Here is a 9,877-nt window from a genome sequence, read left to right on the forward strand (position 1 = left end):
GCCCAGGGCAGGCCCAACAGAATGTTGGTCGGGAAAGATACCCAATCACCAACAATAAGTCGGTTGGGAAAGATATGTCGGTCGGGAAAGGGTTTTCCCATCTGGACTTTCCCCAACAGACAATATCGGTCAGCAATAGTCTTTTCCGACCAACTATGTGTTGGCGAAACCTGTATTCCCAACCAATCTGGTTGTTGGGGATTTAGTGTCGTGGTGTAGTGATGACTATTTGAATAGTTTTACACTATGCAAAATTTGCACACTCTACGCAAAGACTCGGGAACTTCCGTGTCATCGAAGACTCGCGATATACTACATACCGGAGGTAAGCACCCAAAATATTCATTTCCGCTAGCGACACTAAAAAAGAGTTCACTCATTGGTGCCATACCTCTTGATGTACATCATACAAGCCTTGCTCCAAATTGTACTATCCATGAGGGCACGTTACGGTGTGCCCGGTGTTTGTGAAAACAGCACATGATCGCCCTATTTGGCATGACCCCATACTAAGAGTGACCAAGCCACTCCCATAACTAGTAATGCGGGATCTCTGCTAGCATCGACCAAAGTAATCAACAAAGCCTCGTCCAATAAAAGGTTATCGTGGTTTCACATGTAAGGTTGGGATGGTCAGCACATCTTAAATCTAATCTGTTTTTCAAAAACACAGCCACAACCCGCTCTGGTACACCACTTCTTTTGCAAGAGGTTACCAAGCTCAACTTCATCTTTTTCTAGAAAACACACACATCTTTGCTCGGTACACCACTTATTTCCTAAGTGGTTACTCAACTCATCACCATAGCCCTGGGGCATTAGTGGCACCCGACGGGGTTTTCGAAAAGTGTTTGAAATCATCTTCTTTTTTGACACCATGCATATTCCCATCCCATTTGCATAGCAACTACTAGCATCCTAACTACTTCCCACCTGCAAAACCCTCATAGGAAGGTAGGGTCATGCTTAGTGCAAGTACCAATGAGGAGTTATCACAGACAACCCACCAAGGTAGTCACTGATTCAACATGATTGAAATGCAACGAAGTAAAGCCCATATGACATGCATAAAATGGTTACAAGTCATGGTCAAGGGGATGCTTGCCTGGTTCAGCAAAGTCTTCGAGGTCTTCACCAGCTCCTCGTCCAACTCTAAGCGATTCGTTTACTCTCGCATGTACTATCGGAAGCAACCGCAATAACCAACACCACAAGCAGAGAAATAAAAGTGCTCTAAATTAGGAGTTTTATTTTTATAGGATACCTCTGGCTATAATAAAAATAACCAAAGGGATTTCAATGGATCTGGATCAACGAGGATTTCCGAAAGACAAAAATGGAGGGATTACTGGACCTACGAGAAGTCATGAGAAAATATTTTCTTAAAAATGAGTGAAGCGAATCATTTAATAGGGAATTTTAGAAGAATTTTGGAAGTATTTTAAATACATTTGGAGTTGGTATGAATTCCTGATACGTCTCCAACGGATCTATAATTTTTTATGGTTCCATGCTATTATCTTGTCAACTTTGGATGTTTTATATGCATGAATATGCTATTTTATATCTTTTTTGGGACTAACCTATTAACTCAGTGCCAAGTGTCAGTTTCTGTTTTTTCCGTGTTCTTGACATTTTTTCAGACGGAGTCCAAATGGAATAAAACTTTGCGATGAATTTTTTGGACCAAAAGAGACCCCCGAAGGTTTGGAAGAAGGCCACAAGATCCACGAGGGAGTCACAAGCCCGGGAGGCGCGACCCCCTAGGCCGCACCTACAAGGCTTGTGACCTCCTCATGGGCCCAACCGACGTAATTCCACCGCCATATATTCCTATAAATTCAGAAACCCCCAGAAATAAACCTAGATCGGGATTGCCACTGCCGCAAGCCTCTGTAGCTACCAAAAACCAATCTGGATCCCGTTTCGGCACCCCGCTGGACGGGGAATCCATCTCCGGTGGCCATCTTCATCATCCCGGTGATCTCCATGATGAGGAGGGAGTAGTTCACCCTCGGGGCTGAGGCTATGTACCAGTAGCTATGCATTTGATCTCTCTCTCTCGTGTTCTTGAGATGTCTTGATCTCGATGTACCGCGGGCTTTGCTACTATAGTTGGATGTTATGATGTTCTTCCCTGTCGTGGTTTTGTCACGGCAGATGTCCTCGTGAAAGGACATAGTACTGGAGCCATCGCACCTTGGTGGCGACTCAAAGGGGTTATGCGGGAGAGACACGGTGATTTACCCAGGTTCGGCCCCTCGTGAGGAGGTAAAGGCCTACGTCCTGCTTTGGTTTGTATTGATGTGGTTTCGATTACAAAGAGGGCGTAACTCGCCGAACCTAGCACTCGATGATTTCTAACCTGCCCTCTCCTCCCCGGGGACTCGCCTTTATATACAGGTCGAACCCCTAGGGTTTACAAGGGTGCTTTCCTTCCTACAAATCATGACCCCTGTGGTCTCTAAACGGCCGTCTTTCAAAGCTTGCAGACCTTCCAGAAATCACAAACCGTCATACGACCTTGATCCGGCCAGGACAAGGCCCAAATAATAATTTGGGTGAATCGCCTGATTGGTAACCCGGCCCAACTAGGGCGGGTTATTAACACGTAATATCCCCAACATTAGGCCCCAGATTGACTTGAACTTCTTTTTCACGCCAATACTTCCACTTAGTTGAAGGCGATTCATTCCTCATTTTTCTTCATACGTCAGAAATTGTAACCCGCCATCAGGCACCAAAAACTCTTTAAGTCGCCAAACCATTTCTTGTTGGCCTCTTCTTATCCCTCGATTTTCAGGAAGACTCACATAACCCCAACGGATCTTAGTGCATCGTTATCCCAAAATCTTCGGAACGCATTTATAGCGAATCTTTTTATTCCCCGGCGGTTCCCGCTCACGGCGCCTCGATTCCAGCGCCCGCCCTGATAAATAGACGGGGGGGGGGGGACAGGACTGACGCTTCCCACCTACCAGTCTTGTCAATCTCCTCCCTATTATCACAGCGAGAAACTCTCATCGCCTCCCAAGGGCTCCGCCGCCGACCGTTCTTTCCGCCTTCGCCCGAGAAGCTTCGGCGCCGCCCATAGGCCTTCGCCGTCATCAAGCTTCGCACCATGGCCGATCCGTCCGCCGCCATTGACCACTGCACCATCGTCGACCATCTCGCCGTTTGCCACAAGCTCCACCACCGTCGAAGATCTCTTCGCTCGACGGGACCTCCGTGCTTCTCCAATGACCTTCGTCGCCGTCGGCCTTCTCAGACCGAGAGCATCAAGTTAGGCCACCGCCCATTTAAGAATAGATCCAATCCTCGTTTGAAGCTCCAGCGCCCCCATGTTCTTGATGTTCTTCGCGTTCATATGTTGCCTGAACTGATTAGCACAAATCCCGACGAGATAACCAAATGCTTCGAATATCTTCATTTATCTGCTCTTACTTGCGAACCTATTATAACGTTTCATCAAGCGAAGGGCGTCACCTCGTCCCGGTGATAAATTTGTTGCGCCCAGCCATTTTTCTCATGTTTTTCCATCTATCGAGTAGATCCATAATTTACCTACTGTTTTGCAAAAAGCTGTTTGTAGTCTTTACACTTTGACGTTTTGAACAAACGTCTCCATCATCCTTAGACTTCGTAAGTCGCCATAGCGACCCAACTCGGCTCTTGATATGGCGGGTCAAGTTTCCCTCTCCGTCCGTGAACAAATTACTTGGCGCGTTAGATGAACTTATTTCACCCCTGACAGTAGATGTTCAAGGCGTATAAATCCATACTTTACTTGTTTGTAGCATGGCCGCCATCTTCAAAAGCGACTGGCTTCCTACCAAGGTCGATGACACCATACTAGTAGACTATGTGAAAACGGGCAACTTGGACCCTCAGAATATTATCGGCTGGCGTACCGGGTTCGAAGAAGATCTCCCTAACCCCAAAGAAGGGGAAATAGTCATTTTGTTGAACACCTGGAGCGAGGTTTTAAGCCGCCTGGATCGAAGTTTCTTAGAGACGCCATGGCTTTCATGAACGTCCGCCTCAAGGATTTGGGACCCAATTCCATAAGTAACTTATGCCAATTCCAAGTGTTCTACGAGGCTTATCTGCGGATTGAGCCCTCTATTCCTTTATTCTGGCACTTTTTCCATCTGAATCGCTAAATGGAATTTCACAACGGCCCCAGCCTGGAACTCGGCGGTGTCAATGTCCAGCGCCGCAGGGATAGCCCATTTCCCTCACTCGCCATGCCCAGCCATCCCAAAGGTTGGGGCGAGTCTTGGTTCTACTGTCAAGAGACTTCTCCTGCAGGCGAAAACAAGCTTGTGGGCTACAGGAAAAATCGCCTTCCAACGAACTTCAAGCTTCTAGACAAGCTTACCGAGGAGGAGGAATCAGAATTCATCCCAGTACTGTCCGAGTTAAGATCCTTGACAAACAACGGCCTTACTGGGGTTGACCTAATCCGCTGCTGGGTAGAATGGCGTATTCTCCCTCTGAGTTGCCGGGACGGTCTGATGTGCGAATTTGATGGCACCCTAGATCATCCTCAATGTTATTTCCATACGGCTTTAACAGAAAAGGACACCGTCACCATTATCAAGAAGCTGACTCGCGAGCCTGCGGGAAAATGCGGCCAAATCGGCCTCAAGCCTTTTTGCAAAATTAACCCGGTGCCCAAGGTGAACAAATCTAACCCGCCTTTGATCTATACTTCTTATGCTTCATTTGTATTGTGGTTTTTGTAACATATGCTATTTCAGAAAGGTGATAAGTTTTGGTCCAGGAAGCCCAAAAGGCCAGCCATGAAAAATGTTAAGCCGCCTTCAAAGAAAACCAAGGGTAAGGGCAAAGCTGCTACGGCTGAGCCATACGAAGTCGATGAATCTCAAGTCGGCGATGCACTTTCGGAAGAAAAAGTTCATCGTCTTTTTACTTGCCATTCACTATTGTTAATCTTTGTATTTATATCTCTGTCTCTCTTGAAATAGAATGAAGACAACGAAAGCCAGGAGGACTCTGTTGAGGTAATTTTTGTTTCCTCCGATTCATCCCCTTCTCCACCTAAGCCGGCCAGGCGAGTTTATGGGAAAGTTCCCTTCTCACACCCAAATGCTTGTTTGGACCCAAATTTCCTACTGAAGAAAGCACAACATACTTCAAACCCGAAGACCCGAAGTCATTCCGGTGATCTGGTGTCCGGCTTACCAGCAACGAACAAAAGGAAACCAAATGAGGTACTTATGAATAACAATTCTTCATGTTTCTTTGGATCACATCTGTAACCCACCTATATCTTTGACGTATAATTCTTGTAGAACTCTCCTCCTACATCTGGCAACTCAGTGATGTCGACACTTCCGCCAATGATTCGAGTTCCTGGGTAAGTCTTTTGATAATCTTACTTTGAATTCTGAGGGTAATAGACTTCCAGTTCCTTAATGCGCTTCTCCCTTCTTTTAGGGCACAGGCCAAGAAAAGGAAGACCAGCGGAGCAACTCCTGTCACAACTTCAGAGCCCATCAAAGAATCAATGCCGACTCAGGACAACCCGGACCAAGGCGAGCCTGAAAATCAAATGGATCTTCCAGACTCGCCCAAGGAAGCAATGAATGCCCCTAAGTCGCCAAGCCCATTGAAGACAACAGAAGACCCGCATGTTGTAGTTATTATTCGTACTGGCTTCTCTAAGCCGGCGACAACGGTTTTGTCAAGGCATGTGGCATCCTCCTCTCAAGCCATTCCCGAATCTGGACTCTCCAAGGCGAAGCTTTCTGAATATGAAAATCTGGATTTCAAGTAACTCTGCTCTGGTTTTTCAAGTCGCCTAGAGGCGAGCTACGAGATGGAGAAAAGCCTGCTGCGGATGTTAAAAAACAAACATGAGGTAAGTTTTGTTATATTGTATTTCTCCCATTAACCCCCAAGGGCCGGGTCATCAGTAAAAAGATGACCCAGGTCTTGATAAAAATTTAGGGAAAACTTTGCGACCAGTAACCCCCAAGGGCCGGATCATCAGTAAAAAGATGAGCGGGGTGTTGATATCGTATAATTTCATCTGAAAAGAAAAATTTGTACATTAGCCCCCAAGTGTCAGGGATATTTGCTTGCAATAGTTCTGAGACTTGCCCCTTTTTTGTACTTTCAACAGGAAACTCTTGCTCAGACTGAATCGGCGCTTGGCGATTTACAGAAAGACTTATCTGGTCAGCAAGTTGCCCGAGCTAATCGGAGGAGAAATATCAATTGGCCTTGGCTGAGCTGGAAAAACTAAAAGTCGATCTGAAAAGAGCTCAAGCTGACTAAGATGCTTCCATAAAAAGAGCAGAAAAGGCTGAAGCCAGGCTGGCCACTGTGCAACAAGAATTGTCCGGCTTAAAGCGTCATATCTCAAACATGATGCAAGCTGTCTTTGGTAAGCTTACTCAAACTTTTGGTCTTTTCTGCCTCCTTTTTCCTTTTTATCGTAAGTCGCTGATTATCATGACCCCTTACTCAGGTCCAAGAGCCGCCAACCTTCAGGAAGATTGTGTGCTGATGGTAAAGGCGATTTACACGTTGACAGAACAACTGTACACCGACAGTGTATTAACTGTTAAGGCTGTGATGGGTGCCAAAGAGCCAATAACTTCCATAAAGAAGGTGCTTGGCTGCCTATCCACACTTCCCCCTCAGATTGGCAAGTTAACTCGGTCAGCCGCCCGAAAAGGTTTTCTAACTGCCTTGAGCCGCTGCTTGGCGTATGCTCCAGAGATCAAGCCGGAAGAGGTAGCGGCAGGCTTTCTGCAACTCAAAGATGATGGGTCAGAATTCATTGAAGAGGACTATCAACGTGTTGTCAAGGACTCCCGACTAGCAGCAACCCAACTCGCAGCAAGTCTTGATTTATCAAAGTATCAGGCGGCTTATGACAGCAAAAACAAGAAGGTCAACCCGCGTGCCTTTGTGTCGACCAATTTAACTCCTCGGCGACCCAAGAACCCTTTTGACTTGAAAGCAGACCTGGCATCCATCCTGACTGATGAAGATGACTTTGCAGCTCTGGCTATGTGCAACTGGGTATTGGGCGACTTACAAATTGAGGTCAGCCAAAGCTTGCAGCCAAATGATCCTAAGGTGCCACCAGGGCCTGAGAGCCATGTAATAGGTCTTTTTCATAAGTCGATACTGTTTTTGTGATACTCTTCGAAAGAATCTTTATATCGCCCTTAAGGCGATTTGAAATATTTAACCTGCCATTTGAGAATCCTTTATGATGCTTAATCCGTCATGGACGAAGTAATTCTGATCATCGTCCTGACTTAAGCTTTGAAAACAACATATGTGAAACCAAATAAATGATAACAAATATTTTCAAGAGGAATCAGAACGAAACGTTAAAAACCCTCATGGCTATGCCAAAAAAGATAAAAACCGCAATTTCGTCGGCTCATAAGGTCGCGACAGGACGGGGCGAGTCAGAAAGCTCGAGCACACACCCAAAACGATGGTTTCGTCGGCTCATAAGGTCGCGACAGGATGGGGCGAGTCAGAAAGCTCGAGCACACACCCTAGAATGAAGGTTTCGTCGGTTCATAAGGTCGCGACAGGATGAGGTGAGTCACAAAGCTCGAGCACACACCCTATAATGCAGGTTTCGTCGGCTCATAAGGTCACGACAGGATTAGGCGAGTCAGAAAGCTCGAGCACAAACCGTATAATGCAGGTTTCGTCGGCTCATAAGGTCGCGACAGGATGAGGCGAGTCAGAAAGCTCGGGCACACACCCTATAATGCAGATGATTTCGTCGGCTCATAAGGTCGCGACAGGACGCGGCGAGTCAGAAAGCTCAAGCGTCACCCTAAAATGCAGGTTTCGTCGGCTCATAAGGTCGCGACAGGATGAGGTGAGTCAGAATGCTCGAGCACACACCCTATAATGCAGATGATTTCGTCGGCTCATAAGGTCGATACAGGATGGGGCGAGTCAGAAAGCTCAAGCGCCACCCAAAAATGTAGGTTTCATCGGCTCATATGGTCGCGACAGGATGAGGCGAGTCAGAAAGCTCGAGCACACACCCTATAAAGCAGATGATTTCGTCGGCTCATAAGGTCGCGACAGGACGGGGCGAGTCAGAAAGCTCAAGCGCCACCCTAAAATGCAGGTTTCGTCGGCTCGTAAGGTCGCGACAAGATCAGGCGAGTCAGAAAGCTCGAGCACACACCCTATAATGCAGATGATTTCGTCGGCTCATAAGGTCGCGACAGGATGGGGCGAGTCAGAAAGCTCAAGCGCCACCCTAAAATGCAAGTTTCGTCGGCTCATAAGGTCGCGACAGGATGAGGCGAGTCAGAAAGCTCGAGCACACAACCTATAATGCAGATGATTTCGTCGGCTCATAAGGTCGCGACAGGATGGGGCGAGTCAGAAAGTTCAAGCGCCACCCTAAACAGCAGGTTTCGTCGGCTCATAAGGTCGCGACAGGATGAGGCGAGTCACAAAGCTCGAGCACACACCCTATAATGCAGATGATTTTGTCGGCTCATAAGGTCGCGACAGGATGGGGCGAGTCAGAAAGCTCAAGCGCCACCCTAAAATGCAGGTTTCGTCGGCTCATAAGGTCACGACAGGATGAGGCGAGTCAGAAAGCTCGAGCACACACCCTATAATGCAGATGATTTCGTCGGCTCATAAGGTCGCGATAGGATGGGGCGAGTCAGATAGCTCAAGCGCCACCCTATAATTCTGATTCTGTCGGCTCATAAGGTCGCAACAGGATGACAAAAATTGTTCTTTTAATGAAGAATCCCCCAAGTCAGGGAGTATATTCAACTTTATTGCTTTACAATGAAACTGAAAAACTTACAAAATGTAGAGCTTAAGAGCTCAAGTGTAATAAGGCCGCAGGTGGGCAATATTCCAGGGGCGAATTGAGTCAGCCTCCGTGGTTGGCCGGTTAGGCCGGAGATCCACCAAATAATAAGAGCCATTGCGGAGATTTTTACTGATGACGAACGGTCCTTCCCAAGGTGGTGACAACTTATGCATGCCTACACGATCTTGTATCAACCAAAGAACCAAGTCGCCTTCCTGAAAGGTCCGACTTTTAACCCGGCGGTTGTGATAACGCCGTAGACGGGCCGCAGCCAGGTCACATGCCTCTTCTAAGGCGTCCAAAGAATCTTGACGCACTAGCTCATTGCCTTGTTCCACATATGCGGCGACTCTAGGTGAATCATGCCTTATATCAGTAGGAAGGACAGCCTCCGCTCCGTAGACCAGGAAGAAAGGGGTGAAATCCATGGACCTGTTCGGGGTAGTCCGGATACTCCACAATACTGAAGGCAATTCTTCAACCCAACACCCTGGGGTTTTTTCCAGGGGAACCATGAGTCGGGGCTTAATCCCTCGCAAAACCTCCTGTCTCGCCCGTTCTGCCTGCCCGTTAGATTGGGGGTGAGCGACTGCAGAAACATCAAGCCGGATATGTTCTCGACGACAAAACTCCTGCATCGCCCCTTGGGACAAGTTAGTACCATTATCAGTAATGATGCTGTGCGGGTATCCAAACCGGAAAATCAACTTTTTCAAGAATTTGACAGTTGTCTCCGCATCACAAGCTCCAATAGGTTCCGCCTCAACCCACTTGGTGAACTTATCAACCGCCACCAGCAAATGGGTCTTCTTGTTAGAGGACATTTTAAAAGGGCCGACCATGTCTAGCCCCCAGACTGCAAAAGGCCAAATGATGGGGATCATCCTTAATTCCTGAGCCGACACATGAACCTGCCGCCCATAACGTTGGCATCCTTCGCACCGACGAACTATATCTTCCGCATCTGCATGAGCCGTCAGCCAAAAGAAACCATGACGGAAAGCCTTTGACACCAAAGAGCGT

Source organism: Hordeum vulgare, chromosome 2H (assembly GCF_904849725.1).
Source record: "Hordeum vulgare subsp. vulgare chromosome 2H, MorexV3_pseudomolecules_assembly, whole genome shotgun sequence".
NCBI lineage: Eukaryota > Viridiplantae > Streptophyta > Magnoliopsida > Poales > Poaceae > Hordeum > Hordeum vulgare.